A 16,001-nucleotide genomic window follows, 5' to 3' on the forward strand; every position below is an offset into this window, starting at 1 on the left:
CAGTAGCTGTGTGTTTGTCTTCAAAGTCAACTTCCTACAAGCTTCTCCCGCTTGGCATGAACAGAATTCGCAAAAGAATGTGCGATTCAGACTAAAAACGCACGTTTTGTCTATATAGAAAAGTATGTTTTTAACCGTCTAGAACTACTTATAACGAAGCTTATTGGCCAAGTAATGGCAATTCACTTTGCGAAACACTAGCTGTGTATTTGTCTTCAAAGTCAACTTCCTACATGCTTTTCCCTCTTGGAATGAACAGAATTCGCCAAAGAATGTCCGATTCAGACTGGGAAACACATATTTTGTCTATATAGAAAAGTATGCTTTTTACCATCTTGAACCACTGAATTTAAGCTTATTCAACAAGTAACGTCAATTAACTTTGCGAAACAGTAGCTGTGTGTTTATTTTCAAAGTCAACATACTACAAACTTTTCCCGCTTGGAACGAACAGAATTCGCCAAAGATTGTGCTATTCAGACTGGGAAACTCACGTTTTGTCTATATAGGAAAGTAGGCTCTTTACCATCTAGAACCCTTTAAAACTAAGCATATTCGCCAGGTAACATCAATTCAGTTTGTGAAAAACTAGCTGAGTGCTTATCTTGAAAGTCAACTTCCTACAAGCTTTTCCCGATTCAAACAACGGGATTTGCCAAAGAATGTAACATTGAAACAGGGAAAGGCATGCTATGTCTACATTGAAAAGAATGCTTTTCACTGTGTAGAACCACCTAAAGCTAAGCTTATTCACCATGTAACAGCAATTCACTTTGCCAAAACTGGGTTTGTGTTTATCTTCAAAGTCAACTTCCTACAAGCTTTTCCCGCTTGGAACGAACAGAATTCGCCAAAGAATGTCAGATTCAGACTGGGAAACACATATTTTGTCTATATAGAAAATTATGCTTTTTACCATCTAGAACCACTGAATTTAAGCTTATTCGACAAGTAACATCAATTCAATTGCGAAACAGTAGCTGTGTGTTTATTTTCAAAGTCAACATACTACAAACTTTTCCCGCTTGGAACGAACAGAATTCGCCAAAGAATGTGACATTGAAAAAGGAAAACGCATGATTTGTCTATATAGAAGAGTATGCTTTTTACTGTGTACAACCACCTAAAACAAACTTTTTCACCATGTAACGGGAATTCACTTTGCGAAACACTAGGTTTGTGTTTATCTTCAAAGTCAACTCCCTACAAGCATTTCCCGCTTGGAACGAATAGAATTCGCCAAAGAATGTGCGATTCAGACAGGGAAAAGCATGTCTTTTCTATATAGAAAAGTATGCTTTTTACCGTCTAGAACCAATTAAAACTAAGCTTATTCGCCAAAAGCAACTCACTTTGTGAAACACTAGCTTTATCTTCAAGGTCAAATTCCTACAAGCTTTTTCTGCTTGGAACAAACAGAATTCGTCAAAGAATGTGACATTGAGACAGGGAAACACATGTTTTGTGTTTATAGAAGAGTAATCTTTTTACCGTGTTGTACCACCTGAAACTAAGCTTATTTGCCAAGTAACATCAATTCATTTTGGGAAACACTAGCTGTGTGTTTATCTTCAAAGTCAACTTCCTACAAGCTTCTCCCACTTGGAATGAACAGAATTCGCAAAAGAATGTGCGATTCAGACTAAAAACACACTTTTTGTCTATATAGAAAAGTATGTTTTTAACCGTCTAGAACTACTTATAACGAAGCTTATTGGCCAAGTAATGGCAATTCACTTTGCGAAACACTAGCTGTGTGTTTGTCTTCAAAGTCAACTTCCTACATGCTTTTCCCTCTTGGAATGAACAGAATTCGCCAAAGAATGTCCGATTCAGACTGGGAAACACATATTTTGTCTATATAGAAAAGTATGCTTTTTACCATCTAGAACCACTGAATTTAAGCTTATTCAACAAGTAACATCAATTAACTTTGCCAAACAGTAGCTGTGTGTTTATTTTCAAGTCAACATACTACAAACTTTTCCTGCTTGGAACGAACAGAATTCGCCAAAGATTGTGCTATTCAGACTGGGAAACTCACGTTTTGTCTATATAGGAAAGTAGGCTCTTTACCTTCTAGAACCCTTTAAAACTAAGCATATTCGCCAGGTAACATCAATTCAGTTTGTGAAACACTAGCTGAGTGTTTATCTTGAAAGTCAACTTCCTACAAGCTTTTCCCGATTCAAACAACGGGATTTGCCAAAGAATGTAACATTGAAACAGGGAAACGCATGCTATGTCTATATTGAAAAGAATGCTATTTACTGTGTAGAACCACCTAAAGCTAAGCTTATTCACCATGTAACAGCAATTCACTTTGCCAAAACTAGGTTTGTGTTTATCTTCAAAGTCAACTTCCTACAAGATTTTCCCGCTTGGAACGAACAGAATTCGCCAAAGAATGTCCGATTCAGACTGGGAAACACATATTTTGTCTATATAGAAAATGATGCTTTTTACCATCTAGAACCACTGAATTTAAGCTTATTCGACAAGTAACATCAATTCACTTTGCGAAACAGTAGCTGTGTGTTTGTCTTCAAAGTCAACTTCCTACAAGCTTCTCCCGCTTGGCATGAACAGAATTCGCAAAAGAATGTGCGATTCAGACTAAAAACGCACGTTTTGTCTATATAGAAAAGTATGTTTTTAACCGTCTAGAACTACTTATAACGAAGCTTATTGGCCAAGTAATGGCAATTCACTTTGAGAAACACTAGCTGTGTGTTTGTCTTCAAAGTCAACTTCCTACATGCTTTTCCCTCTTGGAATGAACAGAATTCGCCAAAGAATGTCCGATTCAGACTGGGAAACACATATTTTGTCTATATAGAAAAGTATGCTTTTTACCATCTAGAACCACTGAATTTAAGCTTATTCAACAAGTAACATCAATTAACTTTGCGAAACAGTAGCTGTGTGTTTATTTTCAAAGTCAACATACTACAAACTTTTCCCGCTTGGAACGAACAGAATTCGCCAAAGATTGTGCTATTCAGACTGGGAAACTCACGTTTTGTCTATATAGGAAAGTAGGCTCTTTACCATCTAGAACCCTTTAAAACTAAGCATATTCGCCAGGTAACATCAATTCAGTTTGTGAAACACTAGCTCAGTGTTTATCTTGAAAGTCAACTTCCTACAAGCTTTTCCCGATTCAAACAACGGGATTTGCCAAAGAATGTAACATTGAAACAGGGAAAGGCATGCTATGTCTACATTGAAAAGAATGCTTTTCACTGTGTAGAACCACCTAAAGCTAAGCTTATTCACCATGTAACAGCAATTCACTTTGCCAAAACTGGGTTTGTGTTTATCTTCAAAGTCAACTTCCTACAAGCTTTTCCTGCTTGGAAGGAACAGAATTCGCCCAAGAATGTCCGATTCAGACTGGGAAACACATATTATGTCTATATAGAAAATTATGCTTTTTACCATCTAGAACCACTGAATTTAAGCTTATTCGACAAGTAACATCAATTCAATTGCGAAACAGTAGCTGTGTGTTTATCTTCAAAGTCAACATACTACAAACTTTTCCCGCTTGGAACGAACAGAATTCGCCAAAGAATGTGACATTGAAAAAGGAAAACGCATGATTTGTCTATATAGAAGAGTATGCTTTTTACTGTGTACAACCACCTAAAACAAACTTTTTCACCATGTAATGGCAATTCACTTTGCGAAACACTAGGTTTGTGTTTATCTTCAAAGTCAACTCCCTACAAGCATTTCCCGCTTGGAACGAATAGAATTCGCCAAAGAATGTGCGATTCAGACAGGGAAAATCTCGTCTTTTCTATATAGAAAAGTATGCTTTTTACCGTCTAGAACCAATTAAAACTAAGCTTATTCGCCAACAGCAATTCACTTTGTGAAACACTAGCTGTGTGTTCATCTTCAAAGTCAAATTCCTACAAGCTTTTTCTGCTTGGAACAAAAAGAATTCGTCAAAGAATGTGACATTGAGACAGGGAAACACATGTTTTGTGTTTATAGAAGAGTAATCTTTTTACTGTGTTGTCCCACCTGAAACTAAGCTTATTTGCCAAGTAACATCAATTCATTTTGGGAAACACTAGCTGTGTGTTTATCTTCAAAGTCAACTTCCTACAAGCTTCTCCCGCTTGGCATGAACAGAATTCGCAAAAGAATGTGCGATTCAGACTAAAAACGCACGTTTTGCCTATATAGAAAGTATGTTTTTAACTGTCTAGAACTACTTATAACGAAGCTTATTGGCCAAGTAATGGCAATTCACTTTGCGAAACACTAGCTGTGTGTTTGTCTTCAAAGTCGTCTTCCTACATGCTTTTCCCTCTTGGAATGAACAGAATTCGCCAAAGAATGTCCCATTCAGACTGGGAAACACATATTTTGTCTATATAGAAAAGTATGCTTTTTACCATCTAGAACCACTGAATTTAAGCTTATTCAACAAGTAATATCAATTAACTTTGCGAAACAGTAGATGTGTGTTTATTTTCAAAGTCAACATACTACAAACTTTTCCCGCTTAGAACGAACAGAATTCGCCAAAGATTGTGCTATTCAGACTGGGAACCTCACGTTTTGTCTATATAGGAAAGTAGGCTTTTTACCATCTAGAACCCTTTAAAACTAAGCATATTCGCCAGGTAACATCAATTCAGTTTGTGAAACACTAGCTGAGTGTTTATCTTGAAAGTCAACTTCCTACAAGCTTTTCCCGATTCAAACAACGGGATTTGCCAAAGAATGTAACATTGAAACAGGGAAACGCATGCTATGTCTATATTGAAAAGAATGCTTTTTCCTGTGTAGAACCACCTAAAGCTAAGCTTATTCACCATGTAACAGCAATTCACTTTGCCAAAACTAGGTTTGTGTTTATCTTCAAAGTCAACTTCCTACAAGCTGTTCCCGCTTGGAAGGAACAGAATTCGCCAAAGAATGTCCGATTCAGACTGGGAAACACATATTTTGTCTATATAGAAAATTATGCTTTTTACCATCTAGAACCACTGAATTTAAGCTTATTCGACAAGTAACATCAATTCACTTTGCGAAACAGTAGCTGTGTGTTTATCTTCAAAGTCAACATACTGCAAACTTTTCCCGCTTGGAACGAACAGAATTCGCCAAAGAATGTGACATTGAAACAGGAAAACGCATTATTTGTCTATATAGAATAGTATGCTTTTTACTGTGTACAACCACCTAAAACAAACTTTTCACCATGTAACGGCAATTAACTTTGCGAAACACTAGGTTTGTGTTTATCTTCAAAGTCAACTCCCTACAAGCATTTCCCGCTTGGAACGAATAGAATTCGCCAAAGAATGTGCGATTCAGACAGGGAAAAGCACGTCTTTTCTATATAGAATAGTATGCTTTTTACCGTCTAGAACCAATTAAAACCAAGCTTATTCGCCAACAGCAATTCACTTTGTGAAACACTAGCTGTGTGTTCATCTTCAAAGTCAAATTCCTACAAGCTTTTCCTGCTTGGAAGAAACAGAATTCGTCAAAGAATGTGACATTGAGACAGGGAAACGCATGTTTTGTGTTTATAGAGGAGTAATCTTTTTACCGTGTTGTACCACCTGAAACTAAGCTTATTTGCCAAGTAACATCAATTCATTTTGGGAAACACTAGCTGTGTGTTTATCTTCAAAGTCAACTTCCTACAAGCTTCTCCCGCTTGGCATGAACAGAATTCGCAAAAGAATGTGCGATTCAGACTAAAAACGCACGTTTTGTCTATATATAAAAGTATGTTTTTAACTGTCTAGAACTACTTATAACGAAGCTTATTGGCCAAGTAACGGCAATTCACTTTGCGAAACACTAGCTGTGTGTTTGTCTTCAAAGTCAACTTCCTACAAGCTTTTCCCTCTTGGAATGAACAGAATTCGCCAAAGAATGTCCGATTCAGACTGGGAAACACATATTTTGTCTATATAGAAAAGTATGCTTTTTACCATCTAGAACCACTGAATTTAAGCTTATTCAACAAGTAACCTCAATTCACTTTGCGAAACAGTAGCTGTGTGTTTATCTTCAAAGTCAACTTCCTACAAACTTTCCCCTTGGAACGAACCGAATTCGCAAAAGATTGTGCGATTCAGACTGGGAAACGGACATCTAGCTTATATAGAAAAGTATGCTTGTTACTGTCTAGAACCACTTACAACTAAGCTTATTTGCCAAGTAGTAGCAATTCACTTTGCAAAACAGTAGCTATGTGTTTATGTTCCAGGTAAAATTCTTACAAGCTTTTCCCGTTTTTAACAAACAGAATTTGCCAAAGAATGTGACATTGAAACAGGAAAACGCATGCTTTGTCTATATATAAGAGTATGCTTTTTACTGTGTACAACCACCTAAAACTAAGCTTAGTCACCATGTAACAGCAATTTACTTTGCAAAACACTAGGTGTGTGTTCAATTTGTGAAATACCAGTTGTGTGTTTATCTCAACGTCAACTTCCTCCAAGCTTTTCCCACTTGGAACGAACAGATTTTGACAAAGAATGTGGGATTAAGACAGGGAAACGCACATCTTGTCTATATAGAAAATTATTCCTTTTACCGTCTAGAACTACTTAAAACTAAGCTTATTCCCCAAGTAACAGCAATTCACTTTGCGAAAGACTAGCTGTGTGTTTGTCTTCAAAGTCAACTTCCTACAAGCTTCTCCCGCTTGGAAGGAACAGAATTCCCCAAAGAATGTGCGATTGAGACAGGGAAATGCACGTTTTGTCTATATAGAAAAGTATGTTTGTTACTGTCTAGAACCACTTAAAACTAAGCTTATTTCCAAGTAACATCAATTCACTGTGTGAAACACTAGTGGTGTGTTTATCTTCAAAGTAAACTTCATAGAAGCTTTTTCCCACTTGGAACGAACATAACTCGCCAAAGACTGTGCGATTCTGACTGGGAAACACACGTTTTGTCTATGTAGAAACAGATGCTGTTTACTGTCTAGAACCACTTAAAAGTAAGCTTATTCGCCATGTAACAGCCATTCAATTTGTGAAATACCAGTTGTGTGTTTATCTCAACCTCAACTTCCTCCAAGCTTTTCCCACTTGGAACGAAAAGAATTTGCTAAAGAATGTGCTATTCGGACTGGGAAACTCACGTTTTTGTCTATATAGGCTTTTTACCATCTAGAACCCTTCAAAACTAAGCATTCTGGCCAGGTAACATCAATTCACTTTGTGAAACACTAGCTGTGTGTTTATCTTGAAAGTCAACTTCCTACAAGCTTTTCCCGATTCAAACAACGGGATTTGCCAAAGATGTAACATTGAAACAGGGAAACGCATGTTATGTCTATATTGAAAAGAATGCTTTTTACTGTGTAGAACCACCTAAAGCTAAGCTTATTCACCATGTAACAGCAATTCACTTTGCGAAACTCTAGGTTTGTGTTTATCTTCAAAGTCAACTTCCTACAAGCTTTTCCCGCTTGGAACGAACAGAATTCGCCAAAGCATGTGCAATTCAGACTGGGAAACGCAAGTCTCTTCTATAGAGAAAATTATGTTTTTACCGTCTAGAACCAATTAAAACTAAGCTTATTCGCCAACAGCAATTCACGTTTCGAAACACTAGCTGTGTGTTTATCTTGAAAGTCAACTTCCTACAAACTTTTCCCGCTTGGAAAAAAAATAGAATTGGCCAGAGAATGTGACATTGAGTCAGGGAAACGCATGTTTTGTCTATATAGAATTGTATGCATTTTACCGCATAGTACTATCTGAAACTAAGCTTATTCGCCAAGTAACAGTAATTCACTTTGCAAAACACTAGATATGTGTTTATCTACAAAGTAAACTCCAGACAAGCTTTTCCCAATTGGAACGAAGAGAAGTCGCCAAAGAATGTGCGATTCAGATTGGGAAACGCATGTGTTTTCTATATAGAAAAGAATGCTTTCTACCCTTTAGAACCATTTACAACCAAGCTTTTTCGCAAAGTAACAGCAATTCACTTTGTGAAACACTAGCTGTGTGTTTATCTTCAAAGTCAATTTCCTATAAGCTTTTCCTGTTTGGAACGAACAGAATTCGCCAAAGAATGTGCGATTCATACTGGGAAACGCACGTCTTGTCTATATAGAAAAGTATGCTTGTTACCGTCTAGAACCACTTACAACTAAGCTTATTCGCCAAGTAACAGCAATTCACTTTGCAAAACACTAGCTATGTGTTTATGTTCAAGGTAAAATTCATACAAGCTTTTCCCGTTTGGAACAAACAGAATTTGCCAAAGAATGTGACATTGAAACAGGAAAAAGCATGATTTGTCTATTTAGAAGAGTATGCTTTTTACTGTGTACAACCACCTAAAACTAAGTTTATTCACCATGTAACAGCAATTTACTTTGCAAAACACTAGGTGTGTGTTCATCTTCAATGTAAACTTCATACAAGCTTTTCCCACTTGGAACGAACTGATTTTGACAAAGAATGTGCGATTAAGACAGGGAAACGCACATCTTGTCTATATAGAATTTTGTCTATATAGAAAATTATGCTTTTTACCATCTAGAACCACTGAATTTAAGCTTATTCGACAAGTAACATCAATTCACTTTGCAAAACAGTAGCTGTGTGTTTATCTTCAAAGTCAACATACTACAAACTTTTCCCGCTTGGAACAAACAGAATTCGCCAAAGAATGTGACATTGAAACAGGAAAACGCATGATTTGTCTATATAGAAGAGTATGCTTTTTACTGTGTACAACCACCTAAAACAAACTTTTTCACCATGTAATGGCAATTCACTTTGCGAAACACTAGGTTTGTGTTTATCTTCAAAGTCAACTTCCTACAAGCATTTCTCGCTTGGAACGAATAGAATTCGCCAAAGAATGTTTGATTCAGAAAGGGAAATGCACATCTTGTCTATATAGAAAAGTATGGTTTTTATCGTCTAGAACCACTTAAAACTAACTTTATTCGCGAAGTAACGGCAATTCACTTGGCGAAACACTAGCTGTGTTTATCGTCAATGTCGACCTCCTAAAAGCTTTTCCCGCTTGGAACGAATAGAATTCGCCAAAGAATGTGCGTTTCAGACTGGAAAACGCACATTTTGTCTATGTAGAAAAGGATACTTTTTACTGTCTAGAACCACTTAAAACTAAGCTTATTCGCAAAGGAACAGCAATTCACTTTGTGAAACACTAGTTGTGTGTTTATCTCAAAGTCAACTTCCTACAAGCTTTTCCCACGTGGAACGAACAGAATTCACCAAAGAATGTGCACTTCAGAATGGGGAATGCACCTCTTGTCTATATAGAAAAGTGTGCTTTATATCATCTAGAACCTCTTAAATTAAGCTTATTTGCCAAGTAACAGCAATTCACTTTGTGATACATTAGTTGTGTGTATATCTTCAAAGTCAACTTCCTATAAGCTTTTCCCCATTGGAGCGAACAGAATTCTACAAAGAATGTTCGATTCAGACTGGGAAACACACATTTTGACTATATAGAAAAGTGTGCTTTTTACCGTCTAGAACCAGTTAAAACTACAGCAATTTAGTTTGCGAAACACTAGCTGTGTGTTTATCTTCAAAGTCAACTTCCTACAAACTTTTCCCGCTTAGAAAGAACAGAATTCACCAAAGAATGTGCGATTCACTGGGAAACACATATTTTGTCTATATCGAAAAGTATGCTTTTTACTGTCTAGAACCACTTAAAACTAAGCCTCTTCGCCATGTAACAGCAATTCACTTTGTGAAACACTAGCTGTGTGTTTATCTTCAAATTAAACTTTCTATAAGCTTCCTCTTGCTACACCTTGGAACTAAGATAATTTGCTTACAAACTAAAGATCCATTCATGAATTTTGCATTGCCTATATCTTTAAAAATATGCCTGCTACAAATGAGTCCTGTTTGTAACGAAGAGAATTTGCTTTGAAACTGCAGCTCCATTCACGATAAATTGCCCAGCCTATATCTTGAAAACATTGCCTGGTAATATTGAGTCCCGCTGGGACAATACAGAATTCGCTTAGAAACTGCAGTTCCATTCGCGAAAAATTTCCCTGCTTATATCTTGAAAAGTTGATTGCTACAGGTGAGTTCCACTTGGATCAAAGGATTTAGATTAGAAACTGCAGATCCTTTTGCAAAAACTTGCCCTGCCTACTTCTTGAAAACGGTGCCTGCTACAAGAGATTTCCACTTGGAAAGAAGAGAATTGCTTAGAAACTGCAGCTCTCTTCTCGAAAACTTGCCATACCTATATTTGGAATACTATGCCTGCTACAAGTGAGTACAGCTTGGAAGAAAGAGAATTCGCTTAGAAACAGCAGCTCCATTCGAGAAAACTTGCCCTGACTGTATCTTGAATTCAACATCTGCAACAAGTGAATCCCACTTCGAAGGAAGAGATTTCGATTAAAAACTGCATCTCCATTCACAAAAATTTTCCCTGCTTTTGTCTTGAGAACTTCGGCTGCTACAAGGGAGTCCTGCTTGGAACGAAGAGAATTCGCTTAGAAACTGCAGCTCCATTCTCGAAAACTTTCCTGCCTATATCATGAAAACTATGCTTTCTACAAGTGAGTCCCGCTTGGAATGAGAGAATTCACTTAGAAACTGCAGCTCCATTCACAAAAACTTTCCCTGCCTATATCTTGAAAACTACGCTTGCTACAAGTGTGGCCCACTCGGAGAGATGAAAATTCGCTTAGAAACTGGAGGTCCATTTGCCAAATCTTGCCCTGTCTATATCTTTAAAACTACGCCTGCCACAAGTGAGTCCTGCTTGCAACGAAGAGAATTCACCAAAAAACTGTGATTCCATTTGCCAAACGTTTGCTTTGTTTATATCTTGAAAACTACACCTGCTACAAGTGAGTCCCGCTTGGAACGAAGAGAATTTGCTTAGAAACTGAAACTCCATTCACAAAAATTTTCCCTGCCTATATCTTGAGAACTATGCCTGCTACAAGTGTGTCCCGCTTGGAACAAAGAGAATTCGCTTAGAAACTGCAGTTCTGTTCAAGAAAACTGTCCCTGTCTATATCTTAACAACTACGCTTGCTACAAGGTAGTTCCGCTTGGAACAAAGAGAATTTGCTTAGAAACTGCAGCTCAATTCGCGAAAACTTGCCCTGCCTATTTCTTTAAAACTACGCCTGCTACAAGTGAGTCCCACTTGGAATGAAGAGAATTCGCTTAGAAACTGCAGCTCCATTCGTGAAAACTTGCCCTGCCTATATTTTCCTAGGGTGTAGCTTGTTTCCTTATGTTGGGCTTTACCATTTATTTTCCTTTGTAGGGCTGGATTTGTAGAAAGATATTGTGTATATTTGGTTTTGTCATGAAATATCTTGGTTTCTCCATCTATGTTTATTGAGAGTTTTTTAGGATACAGTAACCTTGACTGGCATTTGTGTTCTCTTAGGGTCTGTATGACATCTGTCCAGGATCTTCTGGCTTGTCCTCTTGGCTTCATTCCATGGTAATATTTCCTACTTGTTTAGAAATGTGGTACAAAACAAGAGTCCATTGAGTATGACCAAGGACGAGCACAGCAAATCATTGGTTCAATAATAGCTGATAAGTGGGCAGCACACACTGCAAGGAAATTCTAGGTTATATAATGATTGTCATCCTTGTAGATATATGGCACTGATTGCTAAATATTCTTCACTTAACTCAGTATGGTAAGCATTCTCTTATTACTACAAATTTCAACTTTTAATGTTTCAGACTATAGTCAATTAAGGCTAATTGCAGATATGGAAAGAAGAAAAATTAAGTAGTCAAAAATGAAGGAATTAAATATTTATATTTAATTTAATTTACATTATACTATGACAATGAATTTACCTTGTCAGAGAGGAGTGAAAATGTATGACTTGGACAAGTCAAAGGACTTGCACTGATAATCCTAAAGAGAAATAATAAGACATAATATGTTGAATTTTAAAACGGTCCTTAGGTTTCTGAGAAACCAAATGAAGACCCAGAACTATGTTCAATTCTATGGTAAAAAAAATTTACTTAAGTGTAATCAAAGGGCAGTTGTTTACAACTGAGCTGTTAGTGTCACTTATTGCACCTATTCTGATATCTTGGCCATAGTGGTTATTGTCATATTTCATAGGTGTTGCAGGTGAGTAAAACTATCATTTGCTTCCCGAACATGTCAACCTGCCTACTATTTTATCTACCTTAGAACATTGACGTATAGATAGAGCCTTCTAAGACATATCCATCTACAATCAGTTGATTGCTGAGACATCCCAGTAAGATTTATTTAGGAACAGGCACTTAAGTCGCCAACTTTGACAGAAATCCAAGTGCTACCTAAAGCATCTATATACTTGAAAAAGTCACATGAAATACTTTAACAGTTGGAAGAATTTCGCTCAAAATGAATGAAATCATGGCTGGTGCAAGAAATCTAGTCAGATTTATGGAACTAGTGATGTCATAAACCTTAAAATTTATCACGTTAATTTACTAAATCAGCCACGCTTCTTACAGGATTCTAAATATTAGTATTATACCTACCAATACGAGGGGCCATCATCCCTCATGTAAGAAGCCTCTTTGTACAGAAAATGGAGACCATTACAGAAAAGAAAAACTGGACACAAAGTGCTTTGTGTAAAACCCAGCACCTGTGAGTACATGTACATTATAGCGAAACTCTCTATAGCTCAGGGAACATTGTAGAAGGATTACAAAGACTTTAAGAGCCATCATACTTGAAAGTCTGTTTTCAAATTTCCTGTGATAAAAATGAGTACAAAAACCCAATGTTAGTAATATCAATGCACTAGTAAAACTGGAAAAAATTCATGTGTCAAAAGTTATAGGAATCTAAAGATGACCATCAGAAGGTTAATTTTTACAGAAATGACCTGCATAGGGATTGTCTAATACACACTGAACACCATGGAAACTAAATCACAAACACAAGAAAATGGACTCAAGTTGTATCCATATTTTTAGGATACAAATATACATAAATAAACACATATATGAAACAATATTGATGAGGTCGAGATTGCAGTGACTGAAGGGAGAAAAGTCAGCCTATAGTGCTATAATTCAATTTTTAATAATGCATAGGTGGAATACCTGTGTGGGGGGAAGGGGAGGAAATGGGGGCTTATGGACAGGAAACCAGGAGGGGGAATAACCTTTGAAATGTAAGTAAAAAAAATATATCTAATAAAAAAATTTTAAAATTTAAAATAATAATAGTAATAAATGAAAACATTTTGAACTTATTATAATTGGGAGGTCAGGAAGGACCAAGAAAGAGTAAATATGGAAATTATCAATTATATTACTGGAGGTTTTCTCTAAGATTTCCATATCTCAAAATTGTATTACAGATCATTTCCACATAGACAATGAATAAAGAATATTTCATGCTGAGGTCTCAGGTTATGCAGAGAGATAAAACAAATATACTGTATGCTTCTGTATATTTCTGAGTGTCTGTAATGTATAAGGATGAATATATGTGTGTATGAGTGCATGTGTGTGTGTAAAGCATGTTTATTTACATTTGAAAAGAGCATCCAGTATTGGTCTTTCTCAGTTTTTTTTTTTTTGTTGTTGTTGTTTTTTGTTTTTTTTTTTGTTTTTGGCATAAGGTCTCTTTTGAGCATTGCTGAACAACATGTCAGGAATATCTGGCCAATAAGCTTCTGTTAACTACTGTCTCCAAGTCCCACCTCCATCTAGGTAGAAGCTTCTGGTCTCGAGATGCTTGTGCAACAATACTCAGTTTTGTTTGTGTTCTAAAGTATGTTTCGATGGCCCAAATTCATGTCACAAAGCCTGTATCTCAGTTGCTTAAGCACTGATCTTTTCAGGTCATTTTGTATAATCTAACAACCGTGATCCATCTCTAACTTCATCGTGTGTGATGATTAAGTTTGATTGGTAATGGAATTTTATTTAGAACTTTGTATGGCACAGAATTCTGGGCACAATTCTGAGGGATTATTTAATGTCATTAGTTTTGGCTGCACTTTAGAAACTGAGGTGGGAAAGCAAGTAGTATAACTGGGCTGTAGAGGCAGAGACAGAAAAATGTCACTTTCCAAAGACTATGGAGAATCATGAACAAGGCACATTGGAGTGTAAGCAATAACACTTTTATTTATTATAACATTTATTATGATAGCATATGAATGCTGAAGCAGGATGTTGTAATTATTGTTCTGCTATGATTAAGTGGAAGGTAGAAGGGAACATTAAAATAGAATGACCTTATAATGTCTTCAGTCATCTTCTACCACTTATATGTGGTAGTTGTTCTGTTCTGTCCTGTTAAATGAACCATGAAATGTCATTGTTAGACAAACATTCTCAGATGATAGAATCACTTCACTTCAGATAAGAGTAATATTTCGGTATATTTTCTTAACTCTATACAAATAATTACTTGCGTTATCAATGTATAGGAATTTGACTGGTACTACCATATTAATCAGGTGCGTTTTAGCCTCTTTATCTTTCTTCACTATAAGTGGATCCTGTGCAATTTCAATATTTATGCCAATGCTAAGCATTTGGCAAGATTGTCTCTTGTAGGAAATTAGAGAAACATTATTATTTTTGCATTAAAATCAAAAAGCATGTTGACAGTGGTACAGGACTTAAACATGCAGAATCTCTAATGGTATAAATTAAAACATTGTTTCTAAATGATCTTATCAAAAATAATAATTTTATATGCATGAATCCTCTATGACTTAAAGACCATAGGAAGAATGGCAATATTGTGGGATTCTTACATAGGTTGAATAAAGAGTCTGTCATACTTACATGTGGTATATATAGTATCTAAGTATTTGTGTGTGTGTGTGTGTGTGTGTCTGTCTGTGTGTATACATATAAATTATATATACATATATAAGTTTGTATATACATATGCATAAATTTAAGTATAATTTAATTAGTGTTGGTTAAAAAGTTTTTCCATACTCTAATATCATTTTGTGCCCAAAACTACTCTCATATTTACAAATTTATGAAATAAGTGAATGATGTCATCCTTCCATTCATTTGATGACTAAATAAATCTTGGCTCACCTGTAGGACCTTCCTCCTGCAGAGGAATGGATGAAATTATTAATTTTTCACCATTATCGCAAGTTTTCCTGTTGTGGCCAGCTAGGAATTCTTTCATAATAGGTGATTTGCCAGAAGAATTTATTGAATCTGCACAAGTCTTTAAATCCTCAGATCTTCTGTCAATACATTTATAAAATATATTATCATTTCCAAATATTTGATGATAGTTGTCTATCATGGTTTGTATAATGGACATCTGTAACAACACAAGGCAAAACAAGATTGTCATTTCACATGGTTTACAAAATTGAAATTTAAAAATGATATCCAAAACTATGAGGAAAATAACAGTTGCCATAGATAGGAATGCATGATATGAAGTTTCTGAAATGGAGACTCTAAGTTCTCTGCATTTTACCAAAACTTGTCAAAATTTAAGGCATACTGCAAAGAATAGAAGAACTACTAAACCAAAGCAACATTTCAAACCTGATGTGCTGCCAAACACTGTGAGTCATCTAATTAATGACTGTCATTCGTTGACATTTTTAGGGGGTAGAAGGATTGGGGGTTTCTGTTGGGATGTTTTAAATGGGATGCCATTCTAGTTCCAGGCATGGCAATACCCTCTTTGTGACAACTTTCTGGTGGCTTAAGTCCCTTGGCCCTCCTGACAGAAGTATGCCATTGCCTATAATTTGGAATTACAAAATACAGGTGCCCATTTTCAATGTACTTTCTCTGCTACATTTTTGCTTCCCAAGACAAGAGACATCAGGTTTCAGCTTGCTGTCTGTTTTTTTTTTCCTTTCTGCAGACATGTTCCTCTGTCATGACATTGAAGTGCTATACTGTCTCAGCATTTCTAAGTCCCAAAGAACCACTTACTTGAATGAGTTTCCCTGGTCATATTGTTTTCTTTTTTATTGATTA

Source organism: Rattus norvegicus, chromosome 3 (genome assembly GCF_036323735.1).
Source record: "Rattus norvegicus strain BN/NHsdMcwi chromosome 3, GRCr8, whole genome shotgun sequence".
In the NCBI taxonomy this organism is placed as follows: domain Eukaryota; kingdom Metazoa; phylum Chordata; class Mammalia; order Rodentia; family Muridae; genus Rattus; species Rattus norvegicus.